Raw genomic sequence first — 25,570 nt, 5'->3', positions numbered from 1 at the left:
GTTTCTGTGTTAGTGACTTTGTTTTTTCACTACCTTTTTTTAACTTTTCTGGAGAGGGCTGGAATTCCCCTACCGGCCACTACTCCATCACGTGATCAGGCGATCTTTGAGGCCATGCGCCACTGGCATCACTACCTGGCCAGGAAAAGATTTACCCTGCTGACATCCTTAACACAAACTGCGGCGTAAAATCAAGAATGATAAAATCCTTTAGGTGTAGAATTGAACTCTCCACCTAAAACTATGATATTCTGTATCGGCCGTACAAACTCAATAATCCACGGATGCCCTATTCCGGGGACGTGCGTCAGTCTGCATCTCGACCGCCTCCAGTCCTTCCACGATAACCTCTGCCACCCTGGAGTCACAAAGTTGTTCCACTTCATAAAAGCTCGGAACCTCCCGTACTCCATCGAGGATATCAGGTCTCTGACCAGACACTGTCGTAACTGTGCGGAATGTAAACCGCAGTTCTTCAGGCCCAACAAGGCTCACCTCATCAAGGCCACGTGCCCCTTCAAACAACTGAGTGTCAATTTCAAGGGACCCCTGCCCTCAACCAATAGGAACGTCTATTTCCTTAATGTCATAGATGAGTTCTCCAGATTCCCGTTTGCCATCCCCTGTCCCGACATAACCTCTGCACAGTTATCAGAGCCCTCCGCAATATGTTCACCGTTTGGGTACCCAGTCTATATTCATAGTGATTGGGGGTCCTTGTTCATGAATGGCGAGCTGTTGGCTAGAGACATAGCCACTAGTTTGACCACAAGCAAAAACCACAGGTTATAAACAGCCAGGTGGAGCGAGAAAATGCCACCAATTGGAAGGCGATCCTCCTGGCCCTTGTCAAAAGGCCTGGCAGTGTGAGGCACTCCATGCCATCCGATCCCTCCTATGCACTGCTACAAATATGACCCCATGTAAACGCCTGTTTTCCTTCTCAAGGAGGTCAGCAACCAGAACCCCTCTGCTGCCCAAGCTCTCATCTCCGGGACCCATCCTGCTGAGGAAGCACGCGACGAGCCCTAAGACCGACCTGATGGTGGAAGAGGTGTAGTAGCTTCTGCATGCAAATCCACAATTCGCATACGTCCAGTACCCCGACAATCATGAGGACACCGTCCCTGTCTGGGACCTGGCACGTGCTGGAGACATCCACCTACCTACAGCCCCAACCACCACATACACATCGGCCCCTACAGGGACTTGGTGCAGGCTATCGACGCCCCCCCAGACACTCACACCACATGCCCGGGTCACTCGCCTAGCCGAGCTGACCGCCATGACTGCCCCACAGACACCCAAACCCCACCCCTACGGTGACAGCCTTTCCCCTCCCCACATCAAGACACCCGACTTGGAACGGAGCCAACCATTACACCCCCGGCAGAGCTGCACAGGTCACAGAGGCAGAGGAAGCCACTTGACCGGCTGAACCTCTAGAATTGGGTCTTGTTTTTTAAAGGGGGGTGACTGTGGTGATATGTATATACTGACCGGTGTATAAGTGGCTGGCCTGCCCACTGACGACTTAACCCCCTGTAACCTCTCCCCCTGTGTCCTGGCCATAAAAGTAACCTCCCTGCCCCCTTCCATTCATTCAAGCACATGGACTTGGGCCAGCCAACATTTGGGCCAGCCGAAATCTAATGTGTATTAAAGCCTATCGTTCCTCACTCAGTCTTTGGAGTCATTGATAGAGCATATCACAGTTGATGTTATCTAACTGGATTTCAGTAAAGATTTTGATAAGGTCTCACATGGTAGGTTGGTATGGAACACATGAGAGGAGACAAGCCAACTGAGTAAAAACAATTGGGTTAGTAATAGGACTGAGAATGGGTGTCGGGGGATCTTTGTCAGATTGTTGGACTGTGACCAGAGCAGTGCCTCAGAGTTGAGTAATGGGACCCTCATTCTTTCTGGAAAGTTGCTGATCTTCACCTCACCCACCCCTGCATTGCCCTATTGCTTGTTGTCTGTCAGCAGCAGAAGCCGTGGCAATGGACCACAGGGACAGGGATCCTGTCCCCACCGCTCCCCCAAGGAGCCAGGAGATGGGTGGAGTCGCAGTCCTTGGCCCTGACCTGTCTAAACCCAGCAGTCCAAGGGCCCCAGCAGGGCCTGACACCAGCCTGCTGGTCTGGGAGCTGAGACCTCTGCCAGAGAAGCGCTTCCCCCGCTGACAGTGGGACTCTCCCCACGTCCCCCTGGGTCAAGTCCTGGCTGCATCCTGGGGGTGTAGATTACTGGGATGTAAATTAGGTGGCACGGACTCGTGGGCCAAAATGGGCTGTTACCGTGCTGTATGTCTAATTTTTAAAAAAATTCCTCAATCTGGATCTCAACTCACACTCCCTGGGACGGGGCTGGGTCGGTCCATCCTGAAGACCACTTCCCCCTTTGGTCACAGGCACCTCAGGGGGTGTTTTGACTGCTCTCCAGCTCTCTACCCAATCCTCTGCAGTGGACCCTCTGCCGTCCACCCAGTTCTTCCCCAGACCCTCTGTGCCTCCTCTTCCAAACCCTCTGTCCCTCCTCTTCCCTGGACTCACTGCCCCACCTCATTTCCCAGACCCCCTCCCCCACCCACTACCTCCACCTTTGACCTCATCTCTCTGCTCCTCTTCCCCAGATCCTCTTACGTATTCCTGTCCCTCTACTCCCTCCCTCCGGTCGTCCCTCTTCATCCTCCCATCTGTCCCTCGACCCATCCTCTTCGCGGACCCCTCAGCCCGCTTCACTTCCCGCTACCCGGACATCGGATCTCAGTCTGACGCCAGTGCGCAGCCGCGGGTGACGCCAATAATGGTGGGTCTGGCGGAAAAGAGCCAACAGCCCCAGTGGCCTAATGGATAAGGCACTGGCCTCCTAAGCCAGGGATTGTGGGTTCGAGTCCCATCTGGGGTGAGGGATTTTTTTTTTCATTTTTATTGACCTCATGATATTTTACCTCAAAAGGATCCGTTCAGATATTTTCCTTGTCATTTCTCGGCCCGTGGAACAGCGGCCGCGGCTCAGTATGTGTCTGTCAATAACCCAGTCAATGTTCACCCATTCTTCCATGGAGCTCTCTGCATCCTGACTGTCCTGTTTCACGACCACCCTGGGGAGAGGGGCGTGGACCACCCTGGGGGTAGGGATGTGTACCTCCTTGGGGTGAGGTACCCACAGCCTCCCAGCGTGAGCTGCCGCAGTACCCTAGGGTGAGGTGCTTGTATCCCCTGGGGTGAGGTGCATTGTGCACCTGAGATGTCTTTAGCACCCACTTTCCACCAGGATGTCATTCTGTTCACCAGACAACTACAGAGCAACTCCCACCCCCCACTCCCCCACCCTCATGACCCAGAGTTCTCCTGCCCACTCCCACCAGCACCCTTCTAACCGCAATGCAGGAGAGGCTGTTGCAGGCTCCACCCTGGCACCAGCCCACAGGAGATGAACTCTGGGTGCTGGGGAATTGGAGCATTGCACTTTGCTGGAAACACTCAGCAGGTCGGGCAGCATCCGTGGAGAGCAGCGGGCAGTCAGCGTCCTCGGGCCTCTAGCAGATTAACTACCACCCAGGCCCCTAGGCTGATTTTTATTAAGGCCCTCCTGACCTTGCCGCCCCCCCCCCCCCCCCCCCCCCAGGGAGATGTCCTTCCCTTACATATTCTAAATTTATCCACCGGATATGTACTCGGGGTGTTCGCTGTGCTTGGCAATAGCAGGATAGTACAGTGGAGAGGGGTGCATGGGGAGGGGTCGGGATTGGGCCAGTAGTGAAATGCCTTGGCGGGGACCACATTGCCAGCTCTGACACTGACGACTGCCGTGTAACAGGTTCAGCCGTATTGGCATTTTATCACCCGAGCCTTTCTGCTTAGGTTCAGAGAAATAACTGGAGACGAAAAACAGATGGATAAAAATCAGGCATCGGCATATTTCTAAGATGCAATCTACTTCGATATAATCTGTTATTAAATGTATATTTCTATTTCCGCACGGTTCCTGGCCTTGACTTTCCTCTAATTACATTGATTAACAGAGAAAGCTCTGCCCCGGGTCCGTGTTTGCTCGTACTTTGACCGCATGGTTGAAAGCTTCTCTGTTGATCGATTTAGATTTATTAAATCATGATTTCCACACTGAAAATGTAGATATATTTCTGTTTGGTTGGGAGACTTTGCAAGAACAAGGTTATGTTTATGAAGCATGTTAAATTGGGACACTGCCATGATGTGAGAGGCTCTCTGGAAATGGCGAGGTGACTTCAGTTTGCATTGAAAGACGATGAATTTACCCCTGTCTTCATGGTAAAACATAGGGTGAGACAGCGGTGAAGTTCAGGGAATGAAGAAAGGTTGTCCCCCTCCTCTGGTCTCTCCCCCGCCTCCCTCCCCCCATCATACCCTTGAGACACAAACTCAGCCCATTTGCTTTGAAATGTTCCCGAACCCCCTTTTTCCAGGCATTGTGCATTGTGGTGTGGATCACAGTGACTCGTGAGGTAAATAAAATCCTTTACGGCCCTTAAATCAAAGCACCCGTCCAGGTCATGTCGTGCTGTGCTCGCCGTGGAGGGGGGGGGCTCCTAAACTCATCCTTATTATGATGTTATCCAGTACACTGGAGATTATGGGCAGGATTCAACCCTGTCCCCACCCCCCAATCCTGACCTTCCCACCAAACTATTAGATTTTTAATGTCTCTCTGAGTGAATTGTACATTAAAAATCTAATAGTTTGGTGGGAAGGTGAAGGATTAGGGAGTGGGGTTGAATCAAAGCAGCTCACCCAGAATGCACAGAGGCAGTTAGTGGCCCTCTGGTGGGGCTGGAGGACGCCTCTCACCCAGCAGTGGCCACCAGCCCCATACTTAACTGCCTTTGGCATTGCCAGATGCTACGTATATTATTTTTTTGGCCACCATTATGTCAACCTTCTTCAGGAGCTCCATCGAGAACATCTGTGCCAGCTGCATCACTGGGTGGTATGGTTGCTGCAGAGAAGTGGATCGGCGTTCAATCCAGAGGGCCATAGGAGTGGCGTAGCATTAGCGTGATGCTGTTACAGCGCCAGCGATCGGGACTGGGGTTCGAATGTAAGGAGTTTGTACGTTCTCCCCAGGTCTGTGTGAGTTTTCCCCATGGGCTCCGGTTTCCTCTCATCGTTCCAAATATACTGGGGGTGGGGAGTGGGGGAGGTGGTGTAGGTTAATTGGAGTGTAAATTGGGCAGCATGGGCTCGTGGGCCGAAATGACCTGTTATCGTTACATTTCAATTTAATTTTTTTAAATTTATCAGGCTTTTGCGTTCATGTGCAAATGCCACAGATGCACAGCGACAGCAAACGACCACGTTTAATACAGGTGATCTTATCACAAAGAAATTCATCTGTACACTGGACTTTTCTTTTACAGTGTTCATTTTTGAACAGAATTTCAAGCATTACATGCTCTTTTTTGTCGTGAAAAAAATTTATTTACACTTTGCCAAATATCAACTTAATTTTTCTTTAAAGCTGCTCATTTTGATAAGTGGGCCATGCCTTATTTGCTCATGAATAAACTATCAACATTTACCTGTTCAACTCTTCTTTAAACCTCCTTAAATTTGAATTTTAAAAGTACCGCCTGAGAATCCAGAAAATCTGGACCGACCCAATCCACGAGCAGCCCGGGTGTTGGGCGCTATTGGTCGCCCCAGCAATGACACAGACAGAAAGACTGAGGGGAACGATAGGCTTTATTGTACTAGAGACTGCTGGCCCGGATCCAAGGCTAGGAATGAGCGGGAAGGAGAGGGGACTCGACCTTTATGGCCCGGGGTCACACGGGTAGGACTAAGGGAAGAGCCAAGAACACCTGGAGGTAGGGCCACCCAGCACATACAATCGTATCATTACACCGGGTTTCAAGACACTTGAAGCAGGGCTCAGGCTCAAATTATCAGTAATATATTTTTACCTCCAATGGTCTCTATGAGACTGGCTGAGTCCCTCCAGCATTTCTGTGTTTTTACTACAATCTCAGCATCTGCAAACTTTTGTCTTTCACTCTCAGGGAAGGGGTCCATAATCCTTTGAGACCTGGGGGGTGGGGTGGGGGGGGGGCATGCCTTAGCCAAACAAAAAAGATTGAGAATGGCTGCACTCGATTAATGAAATGTCACCTCTCTCCTCACTCCAGCACGTTCTGTGACCTGATGTTTGTGCAGCTTGAGCTCTGTCCCAGTTGCTTTCCATGTGACCCACAGCTGTGGGCAGAGAAGTACAAAGCGTCGGAGGAGCAGCAGAGCATGGCTCCCCTCACAGACCAAGTGTCTGTGTGTATGCAGGTGCCCACCAGTGGCTGGCCTGACTGTTCCCATGCATTACTCCCCGAACTGCCAAGGCAGCAGCAGCAAGAGATGAGATTTCCGAGCCCTTGCTGCCCTGGTTAATGGTGGCCTGGGAGCCGTGTGAAGCTTGGAGTACTGTGTTCGGCTCTGGTCGCCTCATTGCAGAAAGGACATAGAAGCTTTAGAGAGGGTGCTGAGGAGATTTACCAGGATGTTGGCCTGGATTGGAGAACATGTAAAGGCGAAGAGAGCTGGGACTTTTCTCTTTGGAGCGAAGAAGGATGAGAGGTGACTTACTAGAGGTCCACAGCGTTATGAGGGGCTTAGATAAGGTGGGCAGCCAGCACCTCTTTCCCAGGCAAACACCAGAGGACATCTGTTTAAGGTGAGGGGAGGAAAAGTTAGGGGAGATGTCAGGGGCCATCAGTGGTGGGTGCCTGGAATGCATTGCCAGGGGTGGTGGAGGCGGGTACAATAAGGACATTTAAAAGATTCTTAGACAGGAACATGGATGCAAGAAAAATGTAGGTTTGGAGGTGGGAGATAGGGAAGGTTTAGTCTGTGGAGTAGGTTTTGTATAGGACATCTTAACATTGTGGGCCAAAGGGCCTGCACAGTGCTGCAAAGTTCTACACTCTGTCACATTTAATCAGCTCCCCCAAAGGAAAGGTCAGATCTTCAATCGATGACTCACCAGCCTGCCACAAATATTAAGGAAGCAAATTAAATTGTGTTTTGTCATTGAGTGTCCCTGTCCAGAAACAATATTGCTGCAGTGTCCAATCCAAGGATTGTCTGTCTTTGGAGTGGAAGGGGAGTCAGGACAGTGTGCTGGGGGTTCACGGGAAAGAAGGGATCAGCTCCAAGGCGAGACTGGGGAAGCCCCAATCTTCTCCTTCTAGTGAGAGCTTTTGGCATTTTGGCCTCGATGAATCAAAGTATTGAGTTGAGGGGTTGGGGTGTCATTGTGAGGTTGTATAAGAAATTGGTGAGGCCAAATTCAGAGTATTGTGTCACTGAACTATAGGAAGGATATCAATAGGATAGAAAGAGTACAGAGAAGATTTACACGTAAGAGTAGAAGGTAACCAACGTTTCGGGCCTGGACCCTCTGTCAGGAATTCCTGTTTATTTTACTTCCTCTGGATGTTGCGTGACCTGCTGAGTTTCTCCAGCACGTTTGCATACTGCTCTTGTCCTTGGTAAGTGCCTCCCAGTGACTCGGTGAATGGGAGAACCTGGGAGAGTTAAACATAGAACAGAACAGTACAGATCCTTCGGCCCAGCATGTCTCTGCCAGAACAGACTACTTCCACCTGAGTCTGACTAAATGCTTCCTGAACTCTCATATCTCCCTGGCAGTACATTTCAGGAACCACCCTCTGTGGAAATCTCCCTTAAACCTCCCCCTCTCACCTTAAACCAATGACATTAGACATCTCCACTCTGAGAATAAGACTAGTTTTCAGTTCAGAGTGTATTCATGACATCACAGACAACCAGCCGGGACGTGGACTGTGAGATGCCGCTGGGAATAGAAAAAGCGCGTCAGAAGGAGAACTTCAAGATAATTATGGGAGATTTCAATATGAGAGGGGATTGGGAAAGTCAGGAAGGTACAGGATCTCAGGGAAGAGAGTTTACAGAATGCCTAAAGGATGGCTTTTTGGAACAGCTGGTCGACCGGCCCACCAGAGGATCAGCGGGTTTGGATTGGGTGATATGTGATTAGGGATTTAAAAGTTGTGGAGCCCTTGGGAAGTAGTGATCACAACATGATAGAGTTCAGCTTCCAATTTGAAAGGGATAAAAATGATATCAGGTGTATCAATATTTCAGTGGAATAAATGGAATTACAGTGGGACAAAAGAGGAATGGGCCCAGGTTGACTGGAAGAGTCAGCTCGATGGGGGGACGGTAGAGCAGAATTGGAGGAATTCAATTTCAATTTCTACAAGAAATAAAGAAAGCCCAGGATGGATATATTCCAAGGAAAAGGAAAATTATGAATGGTAAAATGACGCAGACGTAGCTAACAAGAGGTTAAAGCTAAAACAAAAGCAAAAGGGAGGGCAAAAATTACTGGAAAAACAGGGGACTGGGAAACATACAGAGAGAGTCAAAGAAAGGCATTAGGAAAGAAAAGACGAATCATGAAAGGAAGTTGGCAAATAACATACAAAAGGACACGAAGAGTTTCTTAAATATATAAAGAGTAAAAGAGAGATGGGTAGATATAGGGCCGATTGAAAATGATGCTGGAGAAATTATAACAGGTAACAAAGAGATGGCAGAGGAACTAAATGAGTATTTTGAGTCAGTTTCACTGAGAAAGACAATAGCCGCATACATGTAATCAGAGGACTCGGGGAATAGAAGTACAGTCGGGATTACTAGAGAGATGGTGCTTAGTAAGATGAATGGACTAAAGATAGATAAGTCTCTAGGGCCAGATGAGGAGCACCCACGGGTTCTGAAGGAGGTGGCTTTGGAGATTGTGGAGTCTTTGGAATTGATTTTCCAGAAATCAATAAATTCTGACATGGTTCCTGAGGATGGGAAGCTCACAAATGTAGTTCCGCTGTTTAAGAAAGGAGGGAGGCAGAAAAAGAAATTATAGGCCTATTAGTCTGACATCGGTCGTTGGAAAGTTATTGAAGTCGATCCTCAAGAATAAGGTTATTTCTACCTCGAGGTGCACGACATGATAGGACCAGGCCAGCATGGGTTCATGAAGGGAAGACACTGCCAGACCAACCTAATGGAAGTTTTTGGAGGAAATCTCTTCGGGTGGACAAGGGAGAGGCTGTGGATGTTGTGTATTGGATTTTCAAAAGGCCTTCAATAAGGTGCCACATAAGAGTGGAAAGAGATTGGGGGTAACATTGGCTGACAGGCAGGAAGCAAAGGGCGGGAATAAAGGAATCCTGTTCTGGTGGGTGGGTGGTGTCTGCAGGGTCAGTGTTGGGGTGGCTTCTTTCTACAATGAATATTGATCGTTTAGATTATGGAGTGAATGGTTTTGTGGCTACGTTTGTAGATGACACCAAGATGTGTGGTGGAGTAGGAAATGTTGAAGAAACCGAAAGGCTGCAGAGAGACTTGGACAGTTTAGGAGAGTGGGCGAAGAAATGGCAGGTAAGATACAATGTTGAGAAATGTACGGTTGAACACTTTGGAAGAGGAAATAAGCAGTCGGATTATTATTCAGATGGGGAGTAAATTCAAACCTCAGAAGTGCAAAGGCACTTGGGGAGTCCTCGGCAGTAAAGAAGGTGAATGGTATGTTGGCATTCTTTTCCAGAGGAATAGTGTATAGGAGTAAAGCAGTGTTGATGAGACTGTATGGGGCACTAGGGAGACCTCATTTGGAGAATTGTGTGCAGTTTTGGGCCCCATATCTTAGAAAGAATATAGCAGTGGAGAAGGCCCAGGTCGGACAGGTCGGGAAGGGAACGGGGAGGGGACAGGGGAGGTGAAATTGCAGCCCTGAAGTTGGAGGTTGAGATGGCCCTGGTGGACAGAGTGTGGATGCTCTGTGAAACAGTCCCCAAGACTGCGCCTGTTCTCATTGATGTAAAGGCCACGCCGGGAGTACCGGGTGAGGTGGGAGAGGGTGCCCGGGGATACCTGCCTCATCTGGAAGGGCGGTTTGGAACCCTGGATTGAGGTGAGAGAGGCGGTGTGACAGCAGGTGTTGCACTTCCAGCAGTTGCAGGGCAAGGTAGTGTGGGGAGAGGCACATCAAAGTGGTCAGGGGTCTGGGCAACAGGATGCTCTGTGGGGTGGGGGGGGGGTGGAGTTCAGAGAGGACTAACTCAGGAGATGCAGGGTTAATCCTGCCTGCAGGAGCCCACAGCTCAGTGACCGATGGCTCCACTCCCCCTGCTGAAAGTCGGTGGACACAGAGTCAGCTTTGAGCCAATAATGAGGACAGGTCCTGCCGTCATGTCCCAGAGCTAATTATTGTCCAGAGTCTCATCAAAGTCAGCCAAGGCCGTAATATTTTAATAAAACTCTGAACACCCCAGAGCAATGTAGCAATTGGATGGAGAGATGACAAATGAGCCTTAACTTCGTAGATTGAAATCAATACCTAATGGTGACAAAAGGAGAACAGTAACAAGGTGGAGATCATCTGCACACATTTTCCTCCTGGAGTAATCTCTGCTGAAGAGTACGAGGGTGTTTTTCAGGATCCCTGTGCCAACAGTCAGGGATCCAGGAGGTTGACCAAGCAGCAGCTTCCCTCCCTCCCTGCTTGCCTCCTGTGACTCCGTGATGGGGCCCTGCAGGCAATCGGGTGGACCAGACAGCATCCATAGAGAGAAAGGGGCAATGTAGTGGTCAGCGCAACACTGTTACAGCACCAGCAACCCAGGTTAAAATCCGAGAGGAGCTTGCATGTTCTTGCCATGTCCGCTTGGGTTTCCTTCGGGTGCTCCAGTTTCCTCCCATGTTCCAAAGACATGCTGGATTAGAAGGTTAACTGGCCACATGGGTGTATGTGGGCTGCGCAGGCTCAAGTCCTGTTACCATCTGTATGTCTAAATTATAGGGTCACAGAGCAAATAGACAACAGACAATAGTAGATGCTGGAGTAGGCCAATTGGCCCATCGAGCCACCACCACCATTTTTCAGATCATGGCTGATCATTCTCTGTCAGTATCCATTCCCTGCCTTATTCCCATAACTCCCCTGCCCACAAGAGCCTTAATCTAACTCCTTTTTGAACATATCCAGTGAATCTGCCCCTACCACCCTCTGTGGCAAAGCATTTCACAGATCCACACTTCTCTGATTAAAAAGAATTCTGCTCATTTCCGTCCTAAATGGCCTTCCCCATATTCCTAAATTTTTCCCTCTAGTCCTAGTCTCTCCCAACATTGGGAACATGTAATCCGAATTCACCCTGTCTGGCCCCTTGATAATCTTAAATAGCTCAATCATGTCTCCCCTCATCCTTCTAAACTCCGTTGCAGGTGTTGCACTTCCAGCATATGTCAATCCTGCCATCCTGGGAACCAACCTTGTAAATCTGCGCTGCACTCCCTCTTTAGCAAGTATGTCCTCCCTCAAATTTGGGGACCAGAAATGGACGCAATATTCCAGGTGAGGTCTCACCAGGGCCCTGTACAACTGCAGGAGGGCATCTCTGCTCCTGTAGTCCAATCCCCTCTTTATGAAAGCTAACATACCGTTCGCCTTCTTCACCAATTGCTGAACCTGCAGGCTAGCTTTTAATGACTGGTGTACGAGTTCACCCAGATCCCTTTGCACTACCCCTCTCCTGAGCTTGCCTCCATTTAAATAATACTCTGCTCTCTTATTACTGCCTCCAAAATGGATAATCTCACATTTGCTCACATTGAACTTCATCTGCCATTTCTCCACCCACTCCCCCAACCTGTCCAAGTCCCTCTGCATTTTCCTGACATCCTCCTCACCCTTTACACTGCCACCCAGTTTAGTGTCATCTGCAAATTTGCTCATGTTGTTACTAATTCCTTCATCCAAATCATTTAAATAAATGAGGACCCAACACTGAACACTGTGGTACCCCACTCATCATATCCTGCCATCCTGAAAGTGACCCATTTATCCCAACCCTTTGTTTCCTATTTTTTAACCAATACCATGCTCCTTGATTTTGCCCACTAGCCTCCTTTGTGGGACCTTATCAAAGGCTTTCTGGAAGTCCAGGTGCACCACGTCCACTGGCTCTCCTGAGTCCACTCTCTTTGTCATATCTTTGAAAAATTCCAGAAAGTTAGTCAAGCATGATTTTCCCTTAAGGAATCCATGCCGATTAGCTCTGATACTCTGCTATTTCTCCTTTTATGATAGATTCTAATATCTTCCCCACCACTGACGTCAGGCTGACAGGTCTATAATTTTCTGCTTTCTCTTTCCTTCCCTTCTTAAAAAGTGGCGCTACATCAACCACTTTCCAATCCACAGGCACTTCCCCTGAATCTATGGAACTTTGGAAAATGTTGACCAGTGCTTCCACAATTTCCAGAGCAACCTCTCTAAGCTCCCTGGGATGCAGCCCTCAGGCCCAGGGGACTTATTAGGCCTCAGTTCTAACAATTTGCTCACAACCACCTGCTTCTGGATCTGAATATCCATCAAATTCTCTGTTTCCTTTGGTAATTTCACCAAGTCCCTAGATACTGCAATGACCTCTACCCCCTATCTGACCAGAACCTGGATCCTCCTTGGTGAAGACAGATGCCAAGTATCTGTTAACTTCTTCTGCTATCTCCTTGTTTCCAGTAATAATTTTACCCGTTTCTCTTTTTAAGGGTCCAATTTTCGTCCTAACCAATTTCTTCCTCTTTACATAACTAAAGAAGCTTTTGCTATCCCCTTTTATATAACTTGCCAATTTATTCACGGACTTCATTTTCCCCTCCCGTATGACTTTCTTAGTTTCCCTCTGTTGGTTTTTGAAGGTTTCCCAATCCTCTAACCTCCCACTCTGCTTTGCTAACTTATACTTACTCCCTTTGGACTTGATACTGCACTTGATTTCACTTGTCAGCCATGGCTGCCATTAGGCTCCCCTTTCCTCTTCTTTGGAATGAATTTGTCCTGAATTCTGTGAAAAATGCCTAGAAATACCTACCATTTTTGCCTAGTTGTCCTCCCAGCGAGGGTATCCTTCCATTTTATTTTGGCAAACTCCTCCCTCATAGTTGTATAATCCCCTTTATTCAACTGCAGTACTAATGTTTCTGACATCCTTTCCTTCTCCCTTTCCATTTGCAGTTTAAAGTAACTAGACTATGGTCAGTATTACCTATTGGCTCCCCTACTTCAAGGTTCCTTATTAACTTTGCATCATTGCACAGTACCAAGTCCAGAATCGACATCCCCCTAGTAGGTTCCATCACAACATGGAAACAGGCCCTTCAACCCAACTTGCCCACACTCGTCTAAACTCATCCTGTCCCTGTATCCATCCAAATGTTCTTTAAATGTTCCAATAGTCCCTGACTCAAGCACCTCCTCCGGCAGCCTGTTCAACCACCCCCCCACACCCCCCACCACCACCGGCAGCCCATTCCACACACCCATCACCCTCTTCGTAAAATAGTTACCCCTCAGGTTCCTGTTAAATCTCCTGCCCCCCCCCCCCCTCACCTTAGACCTGTGTCCTCTGGCTACTGATTCCCCTATTCTGGGCAAAAAGCTTTTAAGACCTTTTGTTGGTCTGGATTCCCTCCCCCCCACCCCCCCATTGTTTGATATATCTTTGTCTCCTATGGACGCTGAAAAGACCGACTGAGTTCGTCCAGCATTACTACAATCACAGCGTCTGCAGCTTGTCGTGTTTCACAAAAGGCTCTCTGTGGTCACACAATCTCATGACTTTGTGCTTGTTCTTCATCACGTTCTTTTTTTTTGAATATTTTATTTATAATTTTTCACACAGGCCTGTACAGTCCTGCCAATCTCGTATACATGTCCTCCTTTTCTCTATGACTGTATATACAAGCCTGTGTCATTACCCATCCCCCTCCTCCCACCTATAAAACTAAACAATTTGTTCATACTACAATATCGATAACAATAACAAACTCTAACATTAAGGAAATGAATAAGAGTACAAATAATAAAAAAAGAAATGATAAAAAGAAACAGGGACTATCATGGCTCAATGGACGATTTCTGGGTCGGTGCTCATTCTGGACTTTCCTTGATCGGGATCAGTGTGGGAGAGAGGGAGCCGCAGCATGGAATGGTAAAACAATCACTTCCATGCTCTTTTTGTTATTCAGATTGTAAGTTATTTTCTCCAGAGGAATGCAACTTTGCATTTCCTTGTTCCATCACACGATACTAAGAATGGAGTCAGACTTCCAAGTTGTCGCAATGCACTTCCTGGCCACTGCCAATGCGATTAACACAAATTGTATTTGAAATATGGACACCTTATGTCCATTATATTCCCCAGCAGGAACACTTCTGGGTCCTGAGGGAACTGTTTACCTATAATTTTCTCCAGGACTTGGCCTAGATCCACCCAAAAGGGCCTCACCTTGGCACATGACCAGGTTGCATGCATGAATGCCCCGGTTGCAACACCACATCTGAAGCATTTGTCCGGGAGTTCTCGTTTTGATCTATTGATTTTCTGTGGCGTTATATACAACTGGTGCAAAAAGTTATACTGGTCCAGCCGATACCTTGCATTAACAACCATGGTCATACTTTCTCGGCACAGGTCAGACCAGCACTTCTCACCAATTGTAACACCCAAGTCCGACTCACATCTTTCTCTCGATCTATGAAGGCCCTGTTTGGGTCCCTCTGACTGGAACAGGTAATAAATACATTGCTGAAATAAATTTCTTGTCGATCCCCTTTTGAATCAGGGCCTCAATGTTGTTGCATTGAGGTAGGGCCATACTTGGATCTAGTACATCCCGTAGAAAAGACCTTATTTGAAGATAGCAGTGGAATGTTTTATTTGGTAAATCATATTTATTTTTGAGCTGTTCAAACGACACTAATTGCCCTTGCTCGTAACAGTCCTCTATATATCTGGCTCCATTACGGAGCCAGATGTCCAGAATCTTGTTACCCACTGGCCGTGGTATTAATTTATTCGGAGTCAAGGGCGTTTTTGGTGACAGCCCCATCTTAATATCCGAATACTGGTTGATTTTGGCCCCGATACTAATCACTTGTTTTAATATGAGGCTGCACTTCTTCCCTGTCAACAATTTAATTTCCCATTTATAAATAAAATCTTTTGCTATCTTCTCGCCCACCAGGTGCAAATCAATTTGTGCCCTGGATGGTCCATCTCCTCCCTGAAATCGGGAGGCGATGTATCTCGACTGAGCCACCCAATAATATTTTTTGAAGTCCGGCAATCTCAATCCACCTCGACTATAGTCCCATGTTAATTTTTCCATAGAGACCCTTGGTACCTTACCATTTCAAGGAAAACTCCTAACCATATGTGATAACTGTTTGAAGAAATCCTGGGGCAATGGCACAGGCAATGTTTGGAAAAGATATTGGAATCTTGGCAACACATTCATTTTGATGCAGTTGACCCTGCCTACCAGTATGATAGGCAGGCGCATCCACCTCTAAGTTCTCCTTGACTCTTCCCAGCAAGGGGGTATAATTTGACGTATAAATTACTCAAGTCACTATCAATATTAACTCCTAGGTATTTGATCCCCTTCTGTGGCCACTTTAAACTACTAATTCCTTTAAATTTATTATAATTACCCTCAGTCAGTGGCATCACCTTGCTCTTATCCCAATTGATATTATACTAAGAAACTTCCCCATAGTCCTCCAGTATCTCTTGCAGCCTAGGCAAGGAAGTCGCAGGGTCTGTCAAATATATCAGTATGTCGTCAGCGAACAAGTTAATTTTGTGTTCCTCCTGTCCCACTCTATAACCTTTGATGTCTGGATCCTGCCAAATAGCTTCTGCTAACGGTTCCATAGCCAGCACAAAGAGAGCCAGTGAGAGCGGGCACCCTTGCCTACTAGATCTGGTAAGTGGGAAGGCTGGAGAGACCTTCCCATTGGTTACAATTTTCTTCTTGGGCACATGGTATAGCACCCTAATCCAGTTTTGAAAAATTGGTCCCAACCCTGCCTTCTCCAGCACCTTGAATAAAAATTCCCACTCCAGTCTATTGAAGGCTTTTCTGCATCCAAGGGTCTGAAGCTAGATCCTTCTCATTTCTAGATTGTATAACACTCAGCAATCTGCCAATATTATCTGCTGCCTGTCTTCCCTGCATAATGCCTGTCTGATCCTTGTTTATTAATTTCAGCAAATGCAATGCAAATCTATTTGCCAAGGCTTTGGCTAGGATCTTGTAATCAGTATTCAGCAGAGAAATTGGCCTATAGGAAAAGGGCATAAGTGGATCCTTACCCTTCTTCAAAATCGTCGTAACAATCGCCACTGTAAAAGGGACCTTGTTTCCCTAGCCTGGTCTACCACCTCCATATACAGAGGCATTAATAAGTCCTTCAATTCTTGATAGAACTCAGGAGGGAACCCGTCCTCCCCCAGAGACTTGCCTGTTTGCAGCACACTCAATGGAAGGATGTTCTTGCAATGGAGGGAGTGCAAAGGCGATTCACCAGGCTGATACCTGGAATGGCAGGAATAACTTATGAGGAAAGATTGCGCAATTTGGGATTGTACTCGCTGGAGTTTAGAAGATTGAGAGGGGATCTCATAGAGACATATAAAATTCTGACAGGACTGGACAGAATGGATGCGGTAGGGATGTTTCCAATGGTGGGGGAGTCCAGAACCTGGGACCATGGTTCGAGGATAATAGGCAAAACCATTTAGGACTGAGATGAGGAGGAATTTCTTTACCCAGAGGGTGTTGAATCCGTGGAATTCATTGCCACAGAGGGCAGTAGAGGCAGGTTCATTGAATATATTTAAGAGGGAATTAGATATATTTCTTCAGTATAAGGGAATTAGGGGTTACAGAGAAAAGGCGGGGACGGGGTACTGAACTTTAAGATCAGCCATGATCTCATTGAATGGCAGAGCAGGCTTGAAGGGCCGAATGACCTACTCCTGCTCCTATCTTCTGTGTTTCTATGTTTACCCAGTTCTTCCTCAGTAAAAGGAAGATCTAATCCTGCCTGAGCCCAGAGCAGGGGAGGTCTAACCTGGCCAGGAACTTGTCCTCCTGACTGACATCCCCAGACAATTCATATTTATATAATCCTTCATAAAATTCCCTGAAGGTCTCATTAATTTCCTTTGGTTTGTACGAGACCTGGCCATTCCCCATTCTTATTGCATTAATTGTTCTAGAGGCTTGTTCTGGCCTCAACTGCCATGCGAGTAACTTATGAGCTCTCTTCCCCCAACTCATATTTTTGTCTCGACCTCATAATAGCCTTTTCCACACTATACGTCTGAAGCATATTATATTCCAATTTCTTATTTGTGAGAGCTCTGTAATGGTCCTCCAGGCCTGATTCCTGAAAATCCTTCTCTAATTGGGTAATGTCCTTTTCCAATTCTTCCACTTCCCTCATATAGTTTTTCATGACCATCTTCTTATACCCAATTATCTGAACCCTCAAGTATGCCTTGAGGGTGTCCCATAGAAGAAATTTATCTGGAGTAGAGGGGCAGTTGCCCTCACAAAATTGAATTATTTGAGTTCTTATAAAGCTACAAAACTCCAGCTTTTTCAATAGCAAAGTATTAAGACACCACCTGTATGCTGTGTCCTGCTTATCTGGCATGTCTATAGTCAAGACCAGAGGGGAGTGGTCTGAGAGAAGTCTCGCTCTGTACTCGGCTTCCATGATCCTACCCTCTAAATGGGCTGAAGCCAAAAAGAAATCTATTCTAGAGTAGGAGTCATGTTGTTTGAGTAGAATGAGTAGTCCCCCTCTCTTGGGTGCATTCTATGCCACACATCTATTAAATTCAACTCCCTCATACAGCTTTCGCCCTTCTAGTCCAAGTTATTCATTTTGTGGACTTGACCAATACAGGATAAATTAAAGTCGCCCCCAATCAAAATGGCCTGCTTCTGTTCCTTTTTCTTGTGATTTGAAAATTAAAATAGATGAAAATCATTGGAAAATGGTATGTAAACAACATATAATTAAAATTATTAATGTTAGGTACAGGTTAGTAACAATATAATTTTTTTACATCAATTATACTTAACAACTAAGAAGTTTAATTCGACATTATCAGTTTTATGTTGTAAATGCAAGAAAGTCGAAGGCTCTTCCACACATTCTACTTGGCTTTGTCCAAAAGTATTTTACAGATCTACTACATGGAAATCTAATGCAGACTTAGGGTTAGCCAGAAGGGCTTATTTAAGTAACCATTTGTCTTGGTGAATTTCTCTTGCAGCTGGGTTTTGGGATCCTCTGGGCTCATAACAATATACATATATTACAACTTATCTTTATATTATTAGATTAGGAAAGGGGAAGGGTTAGGAAGGGAAGTTGAGAGGGAGGGAGGAAGGGTTGAAAATATTCACATGTAATTTGACATCTATTTATATATATGTACTTTTCAATGTGGTTTAAACTCTTTAAATATTTTTTTAAATGCTGAAGGAGAGTTCAGTGGAAGAAGTTCTTTTTGGTGTACGTTCAATCTACATCCTGAAAATGAAAGGAATGAGATCATATGGAGGGAGTGCGGGAGGCATCTGGATCCGAAATGAAAATGATCATCTGCATAAAGGGAGACCTTGTGTTCTATCTCTTTCCTCCATATCCCTGTGGCTAAGAAGGAAAGGGAGCTGTAGTGATAGGGGATTCCAGAGTTAGGGGGGACAGATAAGAGGTTCTATGGAATAGACAGAGAATCCCAGATTTTACTTTTCCTCTCTGGTGCCAGGGTCTGAGATATCTCAGATCGTGTTCATGGCATTCTCAGGAAGGAGGGTGACCAGCCAGATGCCGTGGGTAGGAAGGGTCCTGCAAGGAGAGTTCAGGGCAATAGGCACTAGGTTAAAGGACAGGGCCTCCAGGGTTGTGATCTCAGAATTGTTACCTGTGCCACGTGTCAGTGAGGTTAGAAATAGGAGGATAATGTAGCTTAACATGTGGCTAAAGACACAGTGCAGGACAGAGGGCATCAGGTTTCTGGATCATTTGGCTCCTTCCCAGGGAAGGTGGGACCTGTTCTGATGGGACAGTTTACATCTGAACTGGAGGGAACTAATCAGAATCAGAATGCACTGTCATGAACAAATGATGAAATTATCCTTGAAGGAAGGTTTGCTAGTTCTGCTCTGGTGGATTTAAACTAGATTTGCAGACAGAGAGGAACCAGAGTGCCAAAACAGATGGCGAAGTGGAGGAGGGAAAAGATGATGTGAAATTGCATACACCATTAAAAGTCAACGGGTTGAATGTGGTGGAAATGTTCTCAGGTGCATCTACTTCAATGCAAGGAGTATTATAGGAAAGGCAGACAAGCTTAGAGCGTGGATTGGCACATGGAATGATGACATTGTGCCCATTAGTGAAACTTGGTTGCAGGAGAGGCAGGACTGGTAGCTCAATATTCCAGCCTTTAGACATGATAGAATTGTGGGAATGAAAGGGGGAGGAGTGGCATTGCTCATCAGGGAAAATATCACAGCTAAGCTCAGGCAGACAAGACCAAGAGGGCTCATGTACTGAGGCTCTATGGGTGGACATAAGGAATGGGAACAGTATGACCACACTCATGGGCTTGTATTATAGACCACCCAATAGCCAGCAAGAATTGGAGGAGTAAATCTGTAGAGAGATAGCAGACGGCTACAGGAAACACAAGGTTGTGATAGTAGGGGATTTTAACTTTCCACATATTGACTGGGACTCCCGTACTATAAAAGGACTTGGACGGCTGGGAGTTTGTCAAATGTGTTCAGGACAGTTTTCTAAATCAATATATAGAGGTCCAACTAGAGAGATTTCAATACTGGATCTCCTATTAGGGAAAAGACAGGACAAGTGACAGGAGTACGTGTAGGGAAACATTATGGGTCCAGTGATCATAATGCCATTAATTTCAAGTTAATTATGGAGAAGGATAGATCTGGGCTTCGGGTTGATATCCTAAATTGGAGAAAGGCTAATTCTGAGGGAATAAGAAAGGATCTAGAATGCGTGGATTGGTATGTTGATTTCGGGCAAGGATGTGTGAGGTAAGTGGAGGACATTCACAGGGGAAATTTTGTATGTTCCTGTTGTGATCAAAGGCAAGGTTAGAAGGCAATGGGAACCTTGGTTTTCAAGGGAACCTTGGGGATCTGGTTCGGAAGAACATGTATAGGCATCATGGAGCAAATTTGAGAAGTATAAAAAATCCAAGAAAAACCTCAAGAAAGAAATCAGGACGGATAAAAGAAGACACAAGGTTGCTTGGGCAGACAATATGAAGGAAAATCCTAAGGGTTTCTCCAGGTATATGAAGAGCAAAAGGATAGTAAGGGACAAAATTGGTCCCCTTGAAGATCAGAGTGGTCGGCTTTGTCTGGAGCCAAAAAAGGGGGGGGATCTTAAATGGGTTTTTGCATCTGCATTTACTCAGGAAGCAGGCTCAGAGTTGTGGGAAGTAAGGAAAACAAGCAGTGAGGTCATAGAACCTATACAGATTAAAGAGGAAGAGTTGCTTGCTGTCTTAAAGCAAATGAGGGTGGATAAATCCCCAGGGTCTGACATGATATTCCCTCAGATCTTGAGGAAGGCTGGTGCAGAAATTGCAAGGGCTTTGGCAGAAATATTTAAAATGCCCTTAGACAAGGGTGAGGTGCCAGAGGATTGGAGGGTAGCTCACGTTGTTCTATTGCTTAAAAAAGGCTCCAAAGGTAACCCTGGAAATTATAGGCCAGTGAGACTGTCGTCAGTGGTAGGGAAATTATTGGAAGTTGTTCTGAGAGATCAGATATAGAATCATTTGTATAACCAGAAACTGATTAGGGATAGTCAACATAACTTTGTGTGTGGTAGGTCATGTTTAACCAAACTTATAGAGTTTTTCGAGGAAATTACCAGGAAAGTTGATGAAGGGAAGGCTGTGGATGTTGTCTACATGGACTTTAGTAAAGCCTTTGACAAGGTCCCACATGGGAGGTTAGCCAGGAACGTTCAGACATTAGATATTCATGCTAAAAAGCCAGAGAGTAGTGGTGGAAGATTGCTTCTCATACTGGAGCCCTGTGATTAGTGGTGTATTTCAGGGATCGGGCCTGGGACCATTGTTGTTTGTCATCTATATCAATGATCTGGATGATAATGTAGTAAATTGGATCAGCAAGTTTACAGATTGTCAAGTTTACAGTTTAAGATTGGAGGTGTTGTGAACGGTGAATAAGGTTTTCAAAGCTTGCAGAGGGGTCTGGACCAGCTGGAAAAATTGGCTGAAAAATGGCAGATGAAATTTAATGCAGGCGAGTGTGAGGTGTTGCACTTTGGAAGGATAAACCAAGAAAGAACATACACGGTGAATGGTGGGACACTGAGGAGTGCGATAGAACAGAGGGATCTGGGAATACAGATACATAAATTCCCTGAAAGTACATCACAAGTGGATAGGGTTGTAAAGAGAACTTTTGACATATTGGCCTTTCATAAATCAAAATATTGAGGATTGGAGTTGGGATGTTATGGTGAAGTAGCTCAAGACATTGGTGAAACCAAATTTGGAATACTGCATGCAGCTTTGGTCACTGAACTATTGGAAGGATATCAATAAGATAGAAGGAATGTGGAGAAGTTTTCTGATGAAGAAGTTAAGGATCCAGTTTCAGAGGGGGTGCAAAAGAAGAAGATGGAGCTTGGTGACCAGCACTGAGGCAATAATGGTGTTCCCAGACTTCAGGAATGGAGTGACAGGGAAATGTTACACCGGTTAGGACTTTATTCCCTGGAGCGTAGAAGAATGAAGGGAGATTTGATAGAGATGTTTAAAATGATGAGGGGGATAGACAGAGTAAATGTGGACAGGCTTTTTCCACTGAGGGTAGATGAGTTAGGAAAAATTTAAAACCTTAGAACCATGGAACCCTTCTTCTTCTTTGGCTTGGCTTCGCGGACGAAGATTAATGGAGGGGTAATGTCCATGTCAGCTGCAGGCTCGTTTGTGGCTGACAAGTCCGATGTGGGACAGGCAGACACGGTTGCAGCGGTTGCAAGGGAAAATTGATTGGTTGGGTGTTGGGTTTTTCCTCCTTTGTCTTTTGTCAGTGAGATGGCCTCTGTGGTCTTCTTCAAAGGAGGTTGCTGCCCGCCGAACTGTGAGGCGGCAAGATGCACGGTTTGAGGCGATATCAGCCCACTGGTGGTGGTCAATGTGGCAGGCACCAAGAGCTTTCTTTAGGCAGTCCTTGTACCTCTTCTTGGTGCACCTCTGTCTCGGTGGCCACTGGAGAGCTTGCCATATAACACGATCTTGGGAAGGCGAAGGTCCTCCATTCTGGAGACATGATATACCCAGCGCAGTTGGATCTTCAACATTGTGGATTCGATGCTGTCGGCCTCTGCCATCTCGAGCACTTTGATGTTGGTGATGAAGTCGCTCCAATGAATGTTGAGGATGGAGCGGAGACAACGCTGGTGGAAGCGTTCTTGGAGCCGTAGGTGATGCCGGTAGAGGACCCATGATTCGGAGCGAACAGGAGTGTGGGTATGACAACGACTCTGTATACGCTAATCTTTGTGAGGTTTTTCAGTTGGTTGTTTTTCCAGACTCTTTTGTGTAGTCTTCGAAAGGTGCTATTTGCCTTGGCGAGTCTGTTGTTTATCTCATTGTCGATCCTTGCATCCGATGAAATGGTGCAGCCGAGATAGGTAAACTGGTTGACCGTTTTGAGTTTTGTGTGCCCGATGGAGATGTGGGGGGGCTGGTAGTCATGGTGGGGAGCTGGCTGATGGAGGATCTCAATTTTCTTCAGGCTGACTTCCAGGCCAAACTTAAACCAACTTATGTGGACAAATCTTCCCCAATGCAGCAGCCAACAGTTCGTTGCAGAGGTCAACCACCTAAAAGACAGACAAACCTCTCTGCTGGTTCTGGTAGGGGGGAGGGGGCTGCGTTTCCAGTGGTCACAATGCCACAGTGGTCGGCAGAATCACAGATGGCAATGAGGAATTGAACGGGAGGGAGATAGATCAGCTCGGTGAATGGTGTCATACCAAAAAAGCTTGCGCTCAGGAAAACCAAGGAGATGACTGTGGACTTCAGGGGGAAGTAAGGAGAACACGACCCAGTCCTCATCAAGGGCTCAGTCAAGTAATTCAAATGACTGTGTGTCAACATCTCTGAAGATCAATCCTGGGACTTTCATGTTGATGCAATCATGAAGAAGGTATACCAGCAACTGTACTACATTTGGAGTTTGGGGAGATTCGGGACATCACCAAAGACTTTTGCACATTTCTACAGGTGGACATGGAGAGCATTCTGACTGGTTGCATCACTAGCCGCTTTCAGGTGGAATTGCCAGGAAAATGCGGCTCCAGAGCAGCTGCGGGTGTCTGCGAAGGGACGTTCAGGTGGCAGTGGTGAAAGCGGTGTTTTGCCACCTGAAAGGTCTGCAGCGGGAGAGGGGCCACGGAGCAAATGCCGGCTCCTGAGTCGGGGCGGGGCAGCCTTCCCACTGCCGACAGCCCTCTCCTCGCTGCCTGACAGCCCCCTGATGCGGAACTACAGGACTGAAGGGGTGGGGGAGGTGGCCGATGCAGGACTACAGGGCTGGGGCAGCCAGTGCAGGGTGTCAGGGCTGGAGTGGCTGACGCAGGACTACAGCCCTGATGTCCCACACCGGCCGCCCCAGACCTATAGTCCCGCGCCGGCCGCCCCAGCCTGGTAGTCCCACACCAGCCGCCCCAGCCCTGTAGACCTGCACTGGGGGAACTGTCAGGCAGCGGGGACTGCTAGGCATCTGAAAGCTGCTTTGCCTGGTGCTGCCTTCAGGTGCAACGGGGGATTCTCCGAGCTGGAGAATAGACCTACAGGAGGAGGGTTAGGTAAGTGCTCCTCCTGGCCAGGTTCTCCACTTTCAGGTGGCTGCCACCCGATAGCCACATTAGGGTAGAATAGGCAGCCTTACAGTTGGGTATTCTGGCCACCTGAAAGCAGCTACTGTCTGGTGTGGAGATGTCAGTGCACAGGACAGGAACAGGCTACAGAGAGTTGTGAACCTGGCCAGTATCATCATGGGTATCAGCTTTCATTCCATTGAGGGCATCTACATTAGGTGATGTTTAAAAAAGCAGCCTCTATCCTCAAGGACCCCCACCACCCAGGCCAGGTCCTGTTACTTTTCACTCTGCTACCATCGTGGAAAAGGAACAGGAGCTTAAATGATGAGCCCTCAGTGGCACAAGGACAGCTTCTTCTCCGCTGCCATCAGATTCCTGAATGATCAATGAACCACAGGCATAGCCTCATTTTCCTTTCTTTTGCACAAATTTATTTCATTTTTTAAATGTTATTCAGGGCAATATATTTGCACCTAGTGATGCTGTCGTAAAACTATGAATTTTGTGACATTCTATGACAATAAATTCTGGTTCTGTACCTCTTGAATCCTCCCTGACCACCGCTCTGTCAACATTGAGATGCCCATCGCACACAGACCTGGGTGTTTACATTGTCCTCCAGTACAGAGAGGCCCTTCAACCCACTACCTCCATGCTGACCCTCACTATCTCCCTCTCCGCTTTAACAGGATGGTCTGTGTGTAGATGAAGCTCAACTGTTCTGATCCCCCGTGACACAAAACATTTGCCCTCTGGTTTTGGTTCTCTTCTAATCTGTGCCAAACCATTTTTCTTGGCCTATTCCCACTGACATGAACCCAGTCCATAGCCCTCCACACCTCTCCCAGCCATGTACCTGTCCAAATTCTTCTTCAATGTTAAAATTGAGCCCACATTGAAAAACTGAATTAGAATTTTAAATGAATTTAATGTGGAACTCTGCATTTCCGGATACCTGTCGCCCGCTCTCCTCCCTGCCACATTCTGCTGGTAATGATAGTACCAGTCGATCCTGACTTCTTCCAGCCCGGTGCCATGCTGTCAGTGCTCCTTCTTCACCGGAAGGAACATGTTCAGGTTGCGTAACCCCCAGCTGCAGAAATTGTCCGGTCACAAAAATAGAACGCAGGGATTGTCTGGTCATAGGGATTGTCCAGATACAGGGATGGTCCGGCTACAGGGATAGACAGGACGTAGGGATTGTCCAGACACAGGGAATGTCCGGGTGCTGGGATTGTCCGGATGTGGGAATTGTCCAGAAGCAGGGATTGACCAGTCACAGGGATTGTCCAGTCACAGGGATTGACCAGTCACAGGGATTATCCGGATGCGGGGATTGACCAGACCCAGGGATTGTCCAGAAGCAGGGATTGACCAATCACAGGGATTATCCGGATGCGGGGATTATCCGGATGCGGGGATTGTCGGGATGCGGGGATTGTCGGGATGCGGGGATTGTCCAGACGCAGGGATTGACCAGACGCAGGGATTGTCCAGACACAGGATTGTCCAGACACAGGGATTGTCCGGATACAGGGATAGTCTGGATACTGGGATTTACCCGACATGGGGATTGTCTGCAGTCTCCATCTCTGACAGGTTGGTCTGTGGTCTCTGTGGTGAGGAGCAACATCAACTGTTGCACTGAGTGGGTTGCAGCTGGGTGGACGGCAGAGGGGTCCGGAGCCGCATGAATCAGAGCAACCATGGC

General features: G+C 47.1%; 1 non-coding gene across 1 annotated transcript; it reads left to right on the top strand.

Annotated features, from left to right (window-relative positions):
* The first annotated feature begins 2,840 nt into the window (after positions 1-2,840).
* trnar-ccu (transfer RNA arginine (anticodon CCU)) lies at positions 2,841-2,913 on the top strand. Its single transcript has one exon. It is a non-coding gene; the product is annotated as a tRNA-Arg (tRNA).
* Positions 2,914-25,570: the final 22,657 nt, after the last annotated feature.

Source organism: Narcine bancroftii, chromosome 4, assembly GCF_036971445.1.
Source record: "Narcine bancroftii isolate sNarBan1 chromosome 4, sNarBan1.hap1, whole genome shotgun sequence".
NCBI lineage: Eukaryota > Metazoa > Chordata > Chondrichthyes > Torpediniformes > Narcinidae > Narcine > Narcine bancroftii.
Note: the sequence above shows the minus strand (reverse complement) of the source record. Positions and strands in the feature narration are given on the sequence as shown.